Source organism: Myxocyprinus asiaticus, chromosome 47 (assembly GCF_019703515.2).
Source record: "Myxocyprinus asiaticus isolate MX2 ecotype Aquarium Trade chromosome 47, UBuf_Myxa_2, whole genome shotgun sequence".
NCBI classification, from domain to species: Eukaryota; Metazoa; Chordata; class Actinopteri; order Cypriniformes; family Catostomidae; genus Myxocyprinus; species Myxocyprinus asiaticus.
The window spans coordinates 4,658,698-4,678,682 of record NC_059390.1 but is presented as its reverse complement, the minus strand read 5'-3'; the positions used below and the strand labels follow the sequence as shown (position 1 = coordinate 4,678,682).

Sequence of the window (19,985 nt, the reverse complement as noted above, 5' to 3'; positions counted from 1 at the left end):
ACACACACACTAACACACAAACACACAAATTCAGCACATACATCACACTTGTGACCGGATCGCGAGGAAGAATTAAAATTAAGTGGTAGGTGGACATATCCGTGGGCAGGTCCAATTAAATATGTTGGGGAATTTAAATGGAAAGTCAGTGTTCAAACTTCCATCTAGATATATAGATATAAAAAGCAGTACCATGGCTCTGGTCTAAAGCCTAGTGAACAGCCTTGCAGTATAGTGCCTATATAGGTAGCCTTCTAAGGCAGCATTCTAACTGAAATGGGGCCTTAAAAGTTACTGAAAGAGCACCTCTACGTAGGCAGCAACATATGACATACAAATAGCGCTCTTCACAAAAAAAGCACAGGAGACTAGACTTAGAATGTTACTAAGTTAATGACACAATAACCTAATAAATGTAAAAATACATTGTACACACAGATATTGGGTAAATAGTCAGTTTTTAACTAGATAGAACTAATTTTTGTGTAACCATAAGCATGCTGTCAGATATTAACAACCCATTCCTGACATTAACAAGCAAAAATGCAATTTTTTTTTTACCTGTACATTCATTTCAACATGTTCGATTTGGTATTTCAGACAGCTGAAAATGGATTTCAGATATCAATAAACTTGAAAGTAATTAAAAAAAAAAAACTCTTAAAAGGCTTTCTTACTAGTTACAATAAAGTTAAACATATCTGAAATTAACAGATATAAAGATATCAAGAATTAGCATTTTCGCTAGTAGTAATTCCATTGCTGATATCAAGAATTAGCATTTTCGCTAGTAGTAATTTCATTGCTGATATCAAGAATTAGCATTTTCGCTAGTAGTAATTCCATTGCTGATATCAAGAATTAGCATTTTCGCTAGTAGTAATTTAATTGCTGATATCAAGAATTAGCATTTTCACTAGTAGTAATGTCATTGCTGATATCAAGAATTAGCATTTTTGCTAGTAGTAATTTCATTGCTGATATCAAGAATTAGCATTTTTGCTAGTAGTAATTTCATTGCTGATATCAAGAATTAGCATTTCCGCTAGTAGTAATTCCACTGCTGATATCAAGAATTAGCATTTGATAGTAGTATTTTCATTGCCGATATCAAGAATTAGCATTTTCGCTAGTAGTAATTCCACTGCTGATATCAAGAATTAGCATTTTCGCTAGTAGTAATTCTATTGCTGATATCAAGAATTAGCATTTTCGATAGTAGTAATTTCATTGCTGACATTAAGTAGCCTTTTAACTAGTAAAAACTTAATTGTCGATAGCTATCATTTTTATCCTGTGCGAAAGAGCTTTCAATTCAACCTATATGGCATTTTCGTTTCGCTAAATGCTAACAGAGCATCAACATGGGCTTGTGCGCTTTATGCTGCTTCTATGAAAAGTTTGTTCTTGTATTTTACCAACATTGAATGTGTGTTAGCAGCAAGAGCTTTAAACAATTCTCTGAGCAGTCTGAGTATGTGTGTTGTTGTGTAGTCTGTGCGTATCGAGTGTGGAACAGAACTCCCATCCTGCTGGTATAGTGTTCAGACAGGAAGCTTGGGCTTTTCCCTCTTCAACTCCCTAAACAACAGTGCTCAGATATTTATATCCATCACCACCCTGCCTCACACAGCAACACACACTTTCCCTCCTCTAATGACTCTCATCCCTCACTTGTCCCCTCTCCAAATCATCGTTCTGTCCATCCTGTCTTTCTCTTCTCTCCTCTGCCGTCACTCATGTGTGAGAGGAACACTTGTGTTTGCATTTCCTCAAGGCAATGTGACAGTCTGTTTCTTAGCCCTTTTCTCTGTCACCCTTTCCTTTTTCTCTACAAATATGGGGGAAAAACTAAGTGATGGTGTAAACTGCAGGGCAAATGTCCAGCCTAAATGCAAAACTGATGTTTTCATTTGAAAGGAACAGATACAAGTGACATTCGACTGTATAATTTAAACAAACTACCACCCTGATGCTCTTAAAACTTAAGGTTCCAATTAAAACATAAAACAAACGTTTTACACCTGATACCATAGGAGGGTTAGTTAATGTAAGAATGTAAATTCTGTCATCATTCATTCACCCTTCATTCCGAACTCATAAGATTTTCTTTCTTCCATGTAAAACAAATGCTCATGTGTATGAGCATATTCAAAAATGGCTTCTTTTTTTACTTTCATCGAATGAGGGTCATTGACAAATAAGGTTGTCTGAGGTGATAAAAATGAGAATTTTAATATAAAAATTCTTAAAATACTTTAAAACACACATCAAGTTTGTTGAAATGTAATCTTTGTGTCCAATTTGGTCCAATTTTTACTTTGCCCAGTCTTGAAGGTCTAAAGTGTAGTTTTTTGTCACCTTACTGCTTTCTAAAATAATAATAATAAAAACTATTCACACAACTTGTGCCAAAAAAAATTTTTTTTCAAGAATTTCAGCTTTTAATGAGAATATAAATGTAATAAGATTTTTTTTTCTGTCTCTGCACGGTTAAATCACATTTTTTTACTTGAAGTACCAGAAAAAATATAAAAAATGACTTTTAACTAAGTAATTTAAAACATGTTCAAATATTACATTATACAATATAAAAGCGGTGTATTCAAGCAATTGTTTTGTGTGAATTGCATTTTTTTTTTTCCGCCTTTTTCACCTAATTTGGAATGCCCAATTCCCAGTGCGCTTTTTAAGTCCTCGTGGTCGCGTAGTGATTCGCCTCAATCTGGGTGGCGGAGGATGAATCCCAGCTGCCTCCGCGTCTGAGACCATCAACCCGTGCATCTTATCACGTGGCTTGTTGAGCACGTTGCCATGGAGACATAGCGCGCGTGGAGACTTCACGCCATCCACCGCGGCATCCGCGCTCAACTCACCACGCGCCCCACCGAGAACGAACCACATTATAGCAACCACGAGGAGGTTACCCCATGTGACTCTACCCTCCCTAGCAACCGGGCCAATTTGGTTGCTTAGGAGACCTGGCTGGAGTCACTCAGCACGCCCTGGATTTCGAACTAGTGAACTAGCGAACTCTAGGGGTGATAGCCAGCGTATTTACCACTGAACTACCCAGGCCCCCTGAATTGCATTTTTAATGTATTTTTAAAGAGTGTCACGTCATTGACCCATGAAACAGAGCAACATAAACATTCTTCAAAAAATCTCTTTTTGTATTCCACAGAAAATAGAAAGTCATATGGGTTTGAAACTACATGAGCTTGAATAAATGAAAACAGAATGAAATTTTTGGGTGAAAAAAGTGACAGAGTTCTCTCCATTTATTTATTTTCTCTCTTTATCTTCTCACATGTGCCTATTCTTTTTCTCACTCATTCTATTTCTTTGCATTCCCTTCTCTCTTTCTCTCTCATTTTTCTTCTCTCAGGGTCAAACTTCAGCGTTTCCCAGTAGACCAGCGGCTGAGGGCCACATTCACTTTGTCCTTCAGCACATGTGAGGGAGCAAAGTCTCTCTCTTCCCCTCCACCCCTCTGTCCTACATTCAATTCCCTCTGTCTCATCTCTGTCAGCGGGCTCAGGGACTGTGGGCGGTTTGGCTTTGCCGAGTGCCGTTCATATACATCCAAGTGGATAATCGCCTCTCGCACTCTTCATTTCATTCTCTCTGGCATTCTGACACTTTCTCCTGTTAAAGATCATGTGTAGCAACACCAGCTATACTGCTTTCTGACACGCATTTTACTTTCCTCTATCTCACTACGACACTCAAGAGAGCAGCACAAACAGATAGTTAAAAGATTTACAATTCCCTAACCCAAAGTTAAGTACAAGCAATCATACGTGATGCTTGCCTTAGAAAGCACCACTAATAATTTCTGCAGATAAATAGATTAATTATCCCTTAAAGTATAGCGTCTTACATCAAAGAAAACCCTTGAGGGTAAAGCGTACTGATGCTTGCTATTTATTAACATGGTAAATAACAGTAATTTTGCCTGTGATGCTGAGATACAATGCTGATAAAGTACTTTCATTACATATACTGTGCTATGTGCTCTTGCATTTAAAATATGTTGTTTCAATTGCTTTGTGGCACACACAGAAACAGCTGTGACACATTTCCCGGTGTTTTGAGGGAGAGGTACAGACCCCCTGCTGCTTCTGTGTCCTTTCCTTGACTGTCTATGACCCAACAAACACACACACACACACACACACACACACACACACACACACACACACACACACACACACAAACACACACACACACACACACACACACACAGACTGCCTTTTGGACAACAACAATCACAGGAAACCACCAAGTCAGGTCAGTCCCGCACAATTTAGCAGCAACAACAGCACATACTGTATACAGAAGGACGTGGCGAAGTACGATATAGCCATAAAAATAATCGGAAAATCTTTTTCTTGATTTTTATGTTCTTAGCACAAGAAGTATTTTTATTTTCAGTCTCTGAATGAAATTTTATATATATATAATACATCATATATAAATAAATCATCAAGAGATGTTTTCCCACACTGTTTTCAACTAAACAAAAACACAAACGAAGGATGATTAAATCATTTTCATCAATATCAGCCCTCTACATTGCGAGTTATTTTTGCGAGCATTTGCGACTACATTTCACACTATGCGAATAAAATATGTCTGTTATTATTCACTGGCTAGTAAATATTCTGATTTGACTCTCCAGAGATTGAGCTGTGTAGTGGCGAAGAAGAACTTAAGCACCGCGATCCTTTTACTGAATAAGAAGCTGGTGATTACTAAGCTAGATTCAGCCTCATCTTTATTGCCTGTTGTGTCTCATGAGCAAGCACTCTGAAGGAAATTGACCTTATTTGACTGCAGTGAGTCCTGAGGTGTCGTGGAATGCGATGTCACCATCGCTTTAGTTCAGCCGTGATATGCCATAATTACACTGACATTGCATTTAACTGATTTTGCATAAACTTTTCCACTAGCTGTTTTTACATCAGTCTCCATTTTAAAGCATGGCTAGAGAGCAGTAACACACCTGTTGGACGTCTGTTAGAACGTAAAATTGTTGCAAAACTCGAGAGCTTATAGATTACAATATGAGAACGTGCACAGTACATATTTGTACAAGCAAGTCATGCAAGTAAAAGTTTCCTTTTGCTTTGTTCCATGTATTGTTTGTCCGAAGACAAAATCCAGGTACACCATTTTCATTTCTTGTCTCTTCTAAAATTATTTTTGCTATTTACAGTCAGTTGGTGATTAAAAAGATAATAAGAAACATTAATTCTAATCATACTTTGCACGGACGAGGGAAAAACAACCCTGAAACTACTCTCGTTAATATGCTTCTATACTGAGATAACCAGTATATCCATGTTTTTACCATAGGAGAGAGTGCAACGGTTAACTAGCGTGTTATGACAGTAAGTCAGTGTTTGCTGATACCATACAAATGAATGGGGAGAGCCATAAACCAATACCTTCCTGTTGCAAAATTGTCTGTGTCTTCTCACAAAACATCAACTTACGCACAGTTCATTCCAAAAGGATTTTTTAGTGTATAACATGTTTAAGATTAGTGGACAGGTGGTCAAATCATAAAGTGATAAGCTGTTTCCTCACAAAAGCAGTTTATTCAGCACACTAAAGCATCTTTTCCATAGACATCCAATACAATATTTTTTTGAACTGCCCCTCCATACCAGTGTACCTCCACTGAATGTCAATGGGACCGCCGTGTTATGCTATTTTATGCTAAGCCATAAACATATGCTTGCGGACAATACAGAATTTAAGATGTGCTGGAAATGACACTGTGGTGAAAAAAATGACAAAAATGACATAAATCTCCTGTTATGCATGTACACTTACTGTTGGACATACTGTAGTTAGTAGACAAATTTAAGTGTGAAAAAAAAGATTTATCGAGGATTTTTTTGCCCGAAGTTAAAGAAACAGTTAACAGTTAATAAACAATTTAAGAAATATTTACCTACACACAGTTTTCACTGAAACAACACCAAATTCTTAGCAGTGACTTTTCACATTATGATGACACAGTGTGATGACACAAATCCTTCAGTGAAGAGTTTTGAATCAATTCACTGAAACTGAACTGAAGTTTCTGAACTGATTCACTGAAATCAACTGAACTCACCAATTCTAATGGTAAGCTTTAATCAGAGATTCACAGAGACTTCCTTACAGTACACATCTTGCTGCTGAATGGATGTGGCTAATATTATGTACCGCAACCCACATTCTAGATATATGCTAACGTGACAATACCGTGTCGTGTGTGTGCAGTGGTACCACTGGCTGCCAGCGAGTGGGAGCGTGTGGGATCGAGCTGTGTAATTACATATAACTGTGACGGTGATACTTTTGAGTGTGTGTGAGAGATTAAGAGCATCATTGGCAGTGTCTGTTGGTGGGTTTGGAGCCCACTCCTGCTGTACATAAACATCCCCTCTCTTTCTCTTTCTTCTCTGTGTTCCTCCTCTGGCTGCTGACACCTCCATAATTAACCTCGGCATTTGGCACAGGGTGTGTGGGAGGCATCGGAAGCATGCATCGCTCCCCTATCTGACCCATCTATCTGCTGAAAATAGCCCCGACATCAAGAGCAGAGCTCAGAGCTGAGATGGACGCAGGTGTAGAAACAATGTGCAGAAACTGTAACTCCAAAAAGTCCACTTGTCACGTTTATGTGTTTTGTTCTTGTTTTCATGTCTTTTATTTTCAAGTTTAGTTCCTGTTCAGGTCATGTGGTGTCATGTCATGTGATTTCCTGTTCCCTCTTGTGACCTTGTCATGTGTTTCCCCTGTTCATGTGTCTTGTTTTCATTAGTTCATTGTTTGATTACCTTGTTATTAGTCTTGTCTTTTCATTGGTTAAAGTTCATTTAGTCTTGTGATTGGTTGTCTTGTTTACTTGTTAACCATGTCCTTGTATTTAAGCCCTCATGTTTGCCATTGTCTGGTGTCAGGTATTGTTAATGTAACATAGTCCATAATCAAGTCAAGTCATGTTATGTTTAAGTCAAGTCAAGTCAAGTCTATAGTCATGTCATGTCATGTCAAGTTAAGTTTAGTTAAGTCGTTCATGTTTATGTTTTGTTTTGTTCACATTTATAGTTAGGGTTACTGGTTATCATGTTTGGAAATAAACTGCACTTGGGTTCGTCACTTCATCGTCATCATCTTCATCATTGTCTTTGCCAGCATCGTTACACCACTTTCCTGAGAGGGGCTGCTCAACCCTAATACGTTTTTTGCGCCCGTCTGCGTTGCTTTTCCATTGCTTTTCTATGTAAATATGCACTAGACTGACGTCTTTGACTGTTGCGCCTCGCTGTTTTTGTTTTCAGTGTTTTGAAAAAGAGTGCCACGCTTTTTAGATGCTGTGTCAGGTTAAAAAGAACATAAACTTTTAAAAGCATATCTTCTGACACCTGCGTTCTGCTATATTTGTTGCGCTGTGTCTAGATTTTTTTTTAGCACATTAATGTGTGGCCTGGCCGATAATTGGATCCGATATTCATAATTGTTCTAATTATTGGAATCGCTATTTTGTCATATCTGATTGCCGATACATTTTAAAATGCGCTCTGTTGGCTTTGATGCCACCGCCTCTCTCTGAAAGGTTACTGCTTGTTGTCTGGCTCAATATCCCACCCACAGTATTATTGGATTGGTTATATGTCACGAGTAAATGGCCAATCAACACTGAAATCCATATTCGTTGGGAAGAGGTGGGAAAGAGGAAAGCAGCGAGAGAAAGATGAATCACTGAGAGGATGAGCTGTTTTCAAAGGTAAGAATGCAGATACTTAAGTTGCAATAATTAGCGAACTGCAGTCCGGATTTGTTCCATCCAAACCATGAGCCATCATGACAACGGCTGTCCCATCTCACCGTTTCTACACTTTAGGTTAGCAGCGCGACAAAACAATGGAGCTGTGTACACTGCAAGCGCTCCAGGGCATAGATAGCACTGATCGTTCAGCAATATATCTTTGAATATTTTTCTCTAGCACCGAACACGCTTCATTAATGCCTTTTTGTCTCCCCTGGCTCGTGTCATGAAGTGCCGCGTAGTAGAGCTGCAGACACAGTTATTTCAACGACGGTAGATCATAAGGGAGAAATACTGTGAGCAGCAATATAGATGGGCGGCAGAGATCAGGACTGATTTAACAGAGTACTCGCCTGTATGAGTTGGTGTTTTTACATGTTATAGCTGATGATGGCATTGATAGTGGTAGCTAGCTAACCAGCGTTAGGAAGCTTAGCAAATGTAATGTCAGCTTTGCTAGTGTTAAATCTTTCACCTCCATTGTAAATAAAATCCTGTTGCCCTTTTTGCACTTGACTAAACAGGCTAGCCAGCAAGCTACATGAAGAGTGTCAACTCCAATAACGTTTGATTCTCATCTGTTATCACATGTTAATACTTAACATTCTGTTATGAGCTGTTTAGTTCATTATTTGTATATATATAAAATTTCAGTTCAAAAGAAATGCTGCTAAGAGCTCCCTCCACTTTATTAAAAAAAAAAAAAAATTTATGTTGTTTTCCAGTATTTTTCAAAAGATAAAATTGAAATGTTCTGTTTTGCAGTATTTCATTAAACACGTTCATAGGCATTTAAAGGACATTTTGTGTTGGAGTTTGTGTTAGTGTAAATTTTGACACAAAATCTTTAAATTGTTACTGTAAATGTATATTGGCTCCAAATTTCAGTTATCGGTTTCCTTGATTACTGATAATCGTTATCAGTATTGGCCCTGAAAAAAACATATCGGTCGACCCCTGTTGGATAAGTCAACTGTGGCACCATCTTGGAGGTCAACAAGAAGATCTGTTTGAATTGGTATGAATGAAAGTGAATGGAGGAGGTGCCTCAGACCATGCTCCTTGAACAGACTGCTGCATAAACTGCGTTTGTATAGAAACAGTATTGTGGTCCATAGGAACAGCTGCTAATAATGGATCCACGTATGAATATCTATGCAGAGGAGGCTTTCGCACTTTCAGTTTGAACTCCACCTTCATCAACGAGCAAACCATAGCTGGCTGGAAGCTAACATTTTTAGTAAAAGAGATTTTAAAAATGTATCTATATCTTACACACTTTCGCTTCAGAAGACTAATTAATCCACTGGAGTCGTATGGATTACTTTTATGATGGCTATATGTGCTTTTTGGAGCTTCAAAAATTTGGCACCCATTCACTTGCATTGTATGGACCTACAGAGCTGAAATATTCTTCCAAAAACCTTTGTTTGTGTTCTGCTGAAGAAAGAAAGTCATACACATCTGGGATCGCATGAGGGTGAGTAAATGATGAGAGAATGTTCATTTTTGGGTGAACTATTCCTTTAAACTCATCAATGAGGTTACTGACAAAAATGTTAATTGAAGAAGGTTTTTTTTAATTTTGTCAATGAAAAAGATGCATCATGACTATTTCATGACGGTTACAATGCACTAACACTGTTATTTATATATAATTGCAGACTACATTTTTTTGGTCAAAATTAGAATTGACTAAAATTAATGAATATGAAATGATAAAATATTGACTAAATTTAAAGGACATTTTCATCAAGAGACAAATGATGACTAAAATATGCAATGGCTAAAATAAAATAAAAAATAAGTGTAAAAAGAGTCACTGAAAGCTTGCAGTAGTGAGAAAGATGTTCTTTGCAACATTTTTCTGTACAACATGCATCAGACCTTCCATGGGTGGTCAGTGGGTTTACCGGCTGAGGCTGAGATAAACTGTAAACCACAAATTTTGAATTGAAAATTAACCCTAACATCCTAAACCACAAAGTGCCATGGAAATGAACATTTATTATTTATACGCAATTGTCTGTGAAGTGTGCCACTCAAACATCCCAATCCCTATTTGTCCCAAAAAAGCCAGTCTCTAAACACGCTGCCACTGTGGCAGATGGCTTTCACAATAATGATCAGGTAAATGTTTGTGTTGTGTGCTTAACACAGCAGTCTGAATAGAACACTAATGTGTGCCATCAGCACCCTGATCTGTGAATCCTCCATTAGTGTGGTAAAAGCAGGACCAGATATCCTGTTCCGTCCCTCTGAGAACCTCTGGTCTGTGAGGGGCCTCCTGGTTTGTCTTTTACACCTGAGGTCCTGGCTGCCTAATTGAATTAATCATTTTCTAAATGAGGCCCAGGCTGCTGTAACCCTGTGCTATTAGTGCATGAAAGGTTGAACTCACACAACCTCCTAGACCACAGCTGAAGAGAGAGAAAGAGACGAGCTATAATTAGTGAGCAGAGCACATTACAGTGAGCGAGAGACCAAAAGTGAGATAGGAAAACAGAGAGAAAATTGTGGTGAAAAGATAACCTGTGCAGCGTGAAACACCAAATGAGCTTAACGTGTAGCAGAAACATGCTCATCATTATCCAAGCATGTCCATTCTGATAAACAGGCTGTAAAATATCTTGCTTCAGTTTTCCATGACTGACCTCTTGGCTCATCATTTATCAGCACAACAGTCTGGTTCCGGCAGTAAAATCCCCTTTAATTTTCTCCATAGGTAAATTGGTTTTGTAACGATAACTTAGAAGCCTTTAAAGACAGCATTGTGAGCACCGAGGCCAACAGCTCACATTCTAATTATGTTTAATAGCGGAATTTCTGGTGAAGAACTACACTACCCATGATCCTGAAGGAAAACAATCCAAGAACCATGGCTGATAAAGTGCGCCAAAAGACCTCTGCAGCGACCGCCCACTTCCATGACGCACTGTGAATGAAGCAATCAAGTTGGTCACCCTACACTCTAAAACTACAAAGATATTTTTAAAGGTCTATTTTGCAATAGTTTTATGTTTTTTCAAAGTTTTTAATTAGATTACGTAATTCGCAGTGCTTTATGGGATTGTAGTTTCTTCGCTCATTAAAGACGCTAAGTACACAGTCTTGTACGTTTGTCTTTTGGTCAGATTTTTCAAATACTTTTTTGTTTCAAATCAAAGTTTGTAATGTTTTGATTCACCTCAGAGCAGGTTGGTTTGGTTCATGGCTTAGCACTCTTATGAAGAACTTTATCAAAAATTATTTTATTGAAAAAATGAATGGGAAAATACTTACGGTACCAAAACGGCTGAAAAAGTGGGCGGGCACTGTTGTGCTCTACTAACCACTTTACAATGGCTTTGAATGCTGCTCATCCAGTCAGAATTTAGAGTTGGAACTTGGAACAGTCCATTTTATAAAATTAGTTTTACTCTTTTGAGTCTTTTGTTCTTAATTCGAGTGGTACATGTGAAGCTGTACCTTTTGCACTTATGCTAGACATGTCATTTTCATTTGTTCTGAAAAATCTTTCAGTTTGCATTAATCAAGCTCCAAATAAAAAGAGAAAAGAATTAAATGAGATGAAGTACCTTTAGTATTTAATTCACTGGATTATCTAAAAATGGGCATTACCAGATGGTTACTAAAATATATTTAAAAAATTTTTTTTAATAAATATAAACCATGTACAGGAAGACAAATCTAACAATTTTGTGATATAACCTTTACCGTGATATAAAATTACTCAAAATGTGACATGGGCCAACCCTAATTCCAGTCAAAACAAGACCTAAACCAGGTTAGCATGAGCCTGGTAGATGTCCATGCTCTTGAGGTAACTAACAGTAGCAAATACAAGAGGATTAAATCTTCTAATACGCCATTAACATGAATTAATAATGGTTGGGCATAAAGCTGTACTTCACTTCAGCAGGTATGATTATATACGGATATTACCGCTCCAGCAATCAGTAAATTACACAGCATCAGGATTCAGATCATGAATTAAACTCTGTCCTCTGTCAGATCATCTACTAAAAAAACATCCCAGTGAACCCAGTACAGCCTGTATATGCAAGGGTGTGTGGTAAGACGCCTGATTCAGGTATCATGACTCATTACATTAAGAGTAAAGGCATTAGTGTTTTAGAGTGTTCACACTAGAGTTCTCTTTAAAAGAACCAGATTCCGATCATTTTCAGTGTATCATATTGTGCACTGAGTAAAAATACAACCTGCTTCTTGTGTATTCACACTCAGACCTCATTCTGGCCTTCTTTAATCATGTCTCGTCCACTTTCCATTCACACTGTTGATTTTTGGAACCTGGACTACTAGAATATAATATTAAACTAAGTGACACCACAAAAAGCCTTTTTATATGGCATAATCAAGCTTAGTACAAAAATTTAAAACAATAACATATGAGCACATGTTCTATTTTCTCATTTGATGCTCCACTAAAAACACATTCATCAGTGAATGATGACTCTAGCATGTTTTATGAAAGACCAGCGGGCCTGTTTTAGCTGTCCGTGTCAGAGAGAATTAGGCTGGACGAACGGCACACAGGGTGTGACAGTGTTAACGCCCAACTGGGGGACTGATGAATGAAGAGATGGAGGAGGACATGGAGTCACTCACACCTCCAATGGGGTGGCTGTCTGCAGGTGCTCTTCTGCCAGAGCTACAGGTGCATGAGCCACCACAAAGGAATACCCGACTGTTTTTCATTGACATGGTGCCTGAGCTGGTGCCCAGTCTGGCCCCATTCGTGTTTACAACAAATGAAAGACAGTTCTCAGTCCGGCTCAGTTCAGCTAGAATGATGCAAACAACCATATTCATCAAAGCTATCTGGACTAGAAGCATCCAAAGCAGTATGTAGCAACACGTTGCAACGTGTCTTCAGTTGACAGACATCATGTTCCTATTTCTGTCACGCTGCGCAGCAAATCCAGCTAATTTATTTTCTCCATTTGTCAGAAAGAATTATCCTGATCTCACGAATATTACGTGACTGGTGAAATTTTTGCACAATGACATTACGTGGTTCCTTACACGTATTGCGGCAGTTCCGAGGTGAAACGTCCACTGAGTGGGCCTAAAGCAAGTTAAACTTATGAGGGTTAATGCTACATAGAGTTTTAAATCAACAAAACTGGCCTCCCTGCCCCAAACCTTAAACCTAAACCTCAACGATAGAGTCAGAAAAAGCAAAGGTGAGATGAAAAACGCAATTGCTGAAGCAACCATGTCTTTTTGTGGTGCTTCTATGACACTTTCGGCTCACGAGTCAATTCACGTGCTCTTCGGGACTCATACCCGGACCTCTACATCGCAAGTGCACCACTCTAACAATTGAGCTACCACGCAATTTGATCGTGGTTGAACAAGCTTGTAAATGTAGTTGTTTATGTAATGAAAACATTAAAATGTATCGCCTTACAAGTCATCCGCTATAGTAAATGTATTTAGTTGTCATAAGATAGCATTGTGTGCAGAACAGAGAGAAAAATAAGTGTTAATATCATTGTTGTAGAACATCTAGTGTTCATTTCACCAGGAAACTGCAGTGATACAGTGAATCATTCTGCAATAATTTAGGTATAGTAACATGATTCTATGAGACCAGGTTGTAAAAACTTATTATAAATATCATATGTGTGAATTGACAATGAATATTAATCAATATACTGTATATTCCAATTACTTCAGACCATTTCATCAAAGCTCTAATTACTTTGGATGTTAAAATATGTTCTCAAAACTAGAACACCGCAATGCGCTACATTTATTTGTAGGCAAGTTATGTAGATCCATAGTCAGTTCCATCATGATTAAATTCTCAAGTAAATGGAAACGCCGGTCGATTCTGAGAAAGGTTCACAGATCTGGCACTATTTTTTTATTTTTATTTTTGTCCCCTTTTTCTCCCAATTTGGAATGCCCAATTCCCACTACTTAGTAGGTCCTCATGGTGGCGAGGTTACTCACCTCAATCCGGGTGGCGGAGGACAAGTCTCAGTTGCCTCCACTTCTGAGACAGTCCATCCGCGCATTTTATCATGTGGCTCGCTGTGCATGACACCGCGGAGACTCACAGCATGTGGAGGCTCATGCTACTCTACGCGATCCACGCACAAATTACCACGCGCCCCATTGAGAGCGAGAACCCCTAATCTAGACCACGAGGAGGTTACCCCATGTGACTCTACCCTCCCTAGCAACTGGGCCAATTTGGTTGCTTAGGAGACCTAGCTGGAGTCACTCAGCATGCCCAGTCAGTGTCAATACTCGCTGAGCTACCCAGGCCCCCCGATCTGGCACTATTTTAATAGCAATGGGGTATGGGAGGAATTTGACTAAACAAATAGGAAGATGAGAGAGATAAATCCCAACAGTTGCATCAGATCCTCAAGGCATACTACTCAGGGCCTACTACAAGACAAAAGCCTGGGAATAGATTTCTGCTTCCACCCCTGAGAAAGCACAGCCCAACAGTCAGATGCTACACCAAACACAACAGTAGTAGAAAAGCCTCTTACATTCATACACCTAATAAGGAATAGACTCAAATGTTTAATCCTTTAATGCATATCCTCAGACTGCATTGCTAACCCTCACCACAGCAGAAAAAAAGCAAAAAGACTGGCTTTATCGGCGTTAAGCCGATCTTCAGGAGAGATTATGACCATTTATGTAACGTCCTTATTCGTGGCTGCCATCAGGATCTACTGTGTGATCCCGGTTTTGCACTCAGTGTGCAGGAAATGCGATGAGTTCCTACATCAACAGACACCCTCTTTTACGCACATACACATACCTTTGCATGATCAAACATGTCAGCTGGAATCCAGCCAACAAGGACAATTGTGGATGGCATGTCCAAAAATGGTTTGTGCACATGAGAATTAGTCATGCACGGAAAGAAAATGTGAACACTTTCTCTCGCAAACACACTTACAGTAGGTGTGGCAGCCATTTCACACTCTGCTTCTATGCCAAATAGAAACTAACATTAAATATATAACACATGCAAGTACATGACAAGCTAAACTAACACAAAATGGCTCTCAGTGCAATGCCTGTGTCCGGCAAGTCCTAACTGGGCGCTCTGCCTATGGAAAGGCATGCCAACAGTCTTCAAAATTACACAGCTGACTGCAGCCAAATGTATAGAGCAAAGTGCCAAACAGGAGGACTGGCACAACTTGACAGATGACTAAATGCACCAGGGTCCTTATAAAAGTTTCAAAACACTTGTAAGTGATCAAATAATAAACCCATTCCAATCCATTTTGCTACCATGCAGAGTTGCTGGAGGCACAAAAGCATCACTTTCCAGAATGGTTTCCTCTCTGTAATGTCATGATTGAATGTTCAGCACTGAAAATGAGGCTGACATGTTAAATTCAACATGAAATCAAAATCAACCCTATTTATTTTCTTAGTAGCCAACATGTTCTCGGTCTTATTTTGCACGATTTATCAGTGCATGGTTTGAAATAAAAATGTCTTGGTAATCTTGCTCCTACTCTGAAATAAATGGCCTTTTCATGTGACATCAGCTTTTTACATTTTTAACCCTTCCCCTGCAACCACCTGGCTCAATGAGCCCATTTACATGCACACCAATACGCTGATAACTCCCATAAGTCAGCTAATTTTAAAAACCAGACAAAGCAAGAAAACAGCATTTACATGCGATTTGAAAAAATCATGTTATTCTCTGCTTTTGACATTAAAACATAAAGAGGCATGCTTACAACACTTACGTACATTGGATCAGCTGGTGAGAATGCCAATAAAGGTGTTTACATGCAACGCGAAATCGGGGTAATGGACAAAAATCTAGGTGTGTCAATCGGTTTATTATTACGCTTTTTATGACCTACAGTAATAAAGTAACACCATTTAATGCGTTTGCATGATCATTGTTGGCTTATTAGGCATTATCAGTGTTAGAACGCACACATAAACATGCTCAATGTTGGTATGAAACAAACACTTTTCATGAGCCAATCAATTCTAGACATGTAAAATCAAGTAAAATTGTTTACGTTTGCCAAAGTAGGGATACACAAAAATAAAAATTTTGTCCGAAACGATACCGATTTGAACAAAAAACACTATAGGCCGATACAGATACCAATATTAAACCACTTATTCCCCTTTTTTATTATCAGATCACTGTTTTGCTTACAAATTATGCAATGAAAAATATACGAAGACGTACAAAAGCAAAAAATTATTTCCACTGAACATGGATTGGATCTGTTGAACACATGACAGGCCCAACATTTTTGAGAGCCATGATGAAAGATAAGACAAGATAAAAAAAGATTAAAAATGTGATAACATAATGATTTGTGTGAAGAAATTTCTGCACTTCTGTTTTCGCAGTTCTAAATTGAACTCATATTTTATATCTTACAATAGAACATTACAATATTCATATTCGATATGCCTTACTTTTTCGAATTTTGTTTATTTTGCAAGGTATTTCTTTATATTATACACAGATTTTTTTTAATTTTTATTACAAACTTTATACAACACAATAAAATAATGTAATTAATTATGAATAAACCATCTGTTTTTCATAACGGCATTTTCATGCTTAAGACCGATATGCCAATGGCTTTAATTTGGCCAATAAACTGTATATCGGTGACCCGTACAACAGTGCATCTCTGCTTTTAAGGTATTTAAATGTACAAAAGGGAACCGATTATCGCCTTTTTTAAAATAGAAATCCTTTCTCTAGTTTTAGTAAAATGAGGAACTCAATGTATTAAACACAATGTACCGATTCTCGTCACACTTTCAATATGATGGAGGTTTTGGGAGTGCATCACGCTTTTAGCATTTCTAAAAAGCGTTCACACAAAAATTAACAACATGAAACAACGTGAACAATGTGATGGTGAGTAAATGATGACAGAATTTACATTTTTGGGTGAACTCTCCCCTTACGTCCATCCACAAAAGCTCGACAAACACCAGAACAAGTACTTTTCAGCAGCTTGGTGGAGAGAAAATGTGTCAAGCATGTATAAATCTACAATTGGGGCTGTGATCGGACACTTAAAAATGCATGAGATCTGTTTTATGTGTCACTGTCTGCTAGTGAGCTCCTGGTTTTTCAACTCCTGGAGCATTTTTCATTTACACTGCTCTGGTGAGAGAAAGTGGACACAAGGTCCTCTTTATACACTGAACATGATTCACTAGATAACAAAAACTGTTATGTGCTCTGTTTGAGGAGTGTGGATTAAAAAGGAACACTTTTTGTGTCTTTGGGAACTTCAAAGCTTCCATTTTTAGATGCTTTGCTGAAAAATAAAGAACAAGATGCTTTTTATCTAAGATGCACCACATTTAAAGGGATAGTTTAACTAAAACTGAAAAATTCTGTCATGATTTACTCAAAGTAATACAGGTTTGAAACAACATGAGGGTGAGTAACTGATGAGAGAATTCTCAATTTTGGTTAAACTAACCCTTAAATGCCCTACTGGCTTGTGTTTATTTCATTTGGAGTGGAGTTTAGTTTGGAGCTTGTGTGGTTGAGTTACATAGGCTTTGTTGATGTCGCATCTGACATGGAGATGCTCTGATTGGAGTTCTAGCTGTTTTCTACGAAAGAGAGATGAGAGGTTTGATCACTTCTTTAGATGCTGGCCTTAATTGTGATGCCACAGCGGAGTAAAAGACTGATCTGCTTGGAGGAGGATCACAGCGAGGTTGACCTTACGGTCTGGGGGAGGTGCTGAAGGAGCAGCAAGGGTGGTAGTGACCGTCCTCCACCGACAGGTGTGAAACAGTGGAGGGGGAGGTCAAATCAGGGGTCCTGAGAAGGGATGAGTAGCAAGTTTGCTCTCAAGGAAAATATCAATGCTCAGTTTACACGTCTTCAATAGAGACCTTGAGATTATGCATTGTTTTTAACTTCTACACAGCTAGGAGGCATAGGCTCTGTTCCAAAACCGATAGCGAGCTGCCTACCTAGAGAACATTTTAAGACATGATATGAAGGCTGTTCCAAGGCAGGATAATTGTGCAGCTTTCTAAAGGGACCGGTCACACATGAAACATTCATACATTATACTGTAAACATTTAGACGGAGCAAAACAGGCATGTTTACACACACATTAACTCCCATAATATAAACCAATATAAACCCTCAATACATTTGTTCATATGTAAATATGCTTGTTCTGTCCCCAGATTCATCTGATTGGTCCTTTGTGTACAAACTGACATTGCTCATTGTGCTACTGTTTTTATCGCTGTATTAAACACTTGCCCCTAAAAGACGCTGATAAAACAGCAAGTTGTGCTGTAATGGCCAAAAACGTCCATCTTATCCATATTTAAGCAGAACAACAAGTAAAAAAAAGAGCAGAAGGAACATAAAAACGCATTATGTGTGAACACCGCTTAGATACTTTATTTTGGCCAAATTCTAAAGCAGCATCACTTGTGTCCTTCACAAATGTCAAACTCTACTGGAATCACTTGTGAGTCGAATATCTCATTAGAGAATCATGAAAAAAACTAACATCAAACTCTAATGGAATCAATTGTCAGTCGGGTCTTGCGTTTAAGTATCATGTCATTAGCTTAGCAACATCCTCATGTCAAACTCTAATGGAATCGATTGTGAGTTGAGTCTCCCTTTAAATGATAATGTCATTAGCATAGCAATATGCTAACTTCAAACTCCATTTAAATAAATTGTGCATCTACTGTCTTAAGCATTTAGTTGGAAAAGCACAATTTGTGTGACATACTGCCTACTGTAGTTGCTGCCTATTGTATGCACAGCGTTCAAAATGAGTCACTTACAGGGTTCCATTTCAGTTAGCATGCTAGCTCACAAGGTAGTTGCTTATATAGGCAGCAGAAAGCATGGCGGGTTTTGGAACAGCTAGTCTTGGTATATATTATTAGAATAAATTATACCAGATACAAGCACCAAATGATCTGTATGTTTTGATGAGTAGCATGCAAATTGAGCCAGTGTTTGTGTCGTAGACAGAGCCTCAAACTTTACACTAGTCTAGAATCACCAATCTTGTCTGACAAGATCAATGTTTCCAATAATCAAGCCAAATGTTCTAAAAAGCCTTTACAAGGACTGTTTCAAGATAGACATGGTAACCACACAGGTCAAGCACTATCGCACAAATAAATGCAACTCATCATTGTCTTTCAGAGAACTTTAGCTTTTATGGATGAACTAGATATCATGTTATCCACTAAAATTGAAAATCATTCCGTAGGGCCGGAAGGACCTTTAATTTGGCAAAGCCATTTCTGACCCTTACAATGAGGAGTAGGTCTTACTGCCACAGCTACAGTCTAATACAGCTATACTATACATTTGTTGTTTCCTATATTCATGTCATATTCATGTCTATTCTGGTCAAATGTTAATTACACAATCTGATAAAAGCAGATTGTCTGATGGCCTATTGGTTTGGTACAAGTGAAAAACAAACAAATGAATTCTGGCTGCAAATCAATATCAGGCCATATGACAATACAGTCAAGTCATGCACACTATGTGGCACCTAATGCATTTCATAACAATACTGAAAATCTGAGCAGTCAATATAGATTACGGTGGTCCTGCGATGGTTCTTTTTATAGGGACATAACTATAATAACTAATCATATTTTTATTATTATGCATTGTGTGTGCGTGTGTGTGTGCGCGCGCGCGCAGGTTTGGGTGGTTTATGAGGAAATTTTTTTAGGTTACAAACTGGTAATTGCTATAAATGTGGTTTATGTGGACATTTCTAGTGTCCCCATAATTCAAATCGCTTAAAAAACATACTAAATTATGTTTTATTGAAAATGTAAAAATGCAGAAAGTTTTTTGTGAGGGTTAGGTTTAGGGGATAGAATCTAGTTTGTACAGTATAAAACTAATTATGTCTATGGAGAGTCCCCACAAGGATAGACACACCAACATGTGTGTGTGTGTGTGTGTGTGTGTGCATGTTTATACTACATTGTGGGGACCAAATGTCCCCACAAGTATAGTAAAAATCTGAGATCACCTACCTTGTGGGGCCCAGCCAGCGGTCCCCACGAGGGAAATGGCTTAGTAAACACATTAAACAATGTTTTTTTGAAAATGTAAAAATG

General features: G+C 38.2%; 1 protein-coding gene across 13 annotated transcripts in view; it reads right to left on the bottom strand.

Moving 5' to 3' along the window:
- The window catches only part of LOC127436753 (diacylglycerol kinase iota-like), a 62,703-nt gene that overhangs the window by 41,760 nt on the left and 958 nt on the right, over positions 1-19,985 (bottom strand). The gene's annotated exons all lie outside the window — the stretch shown is intronic.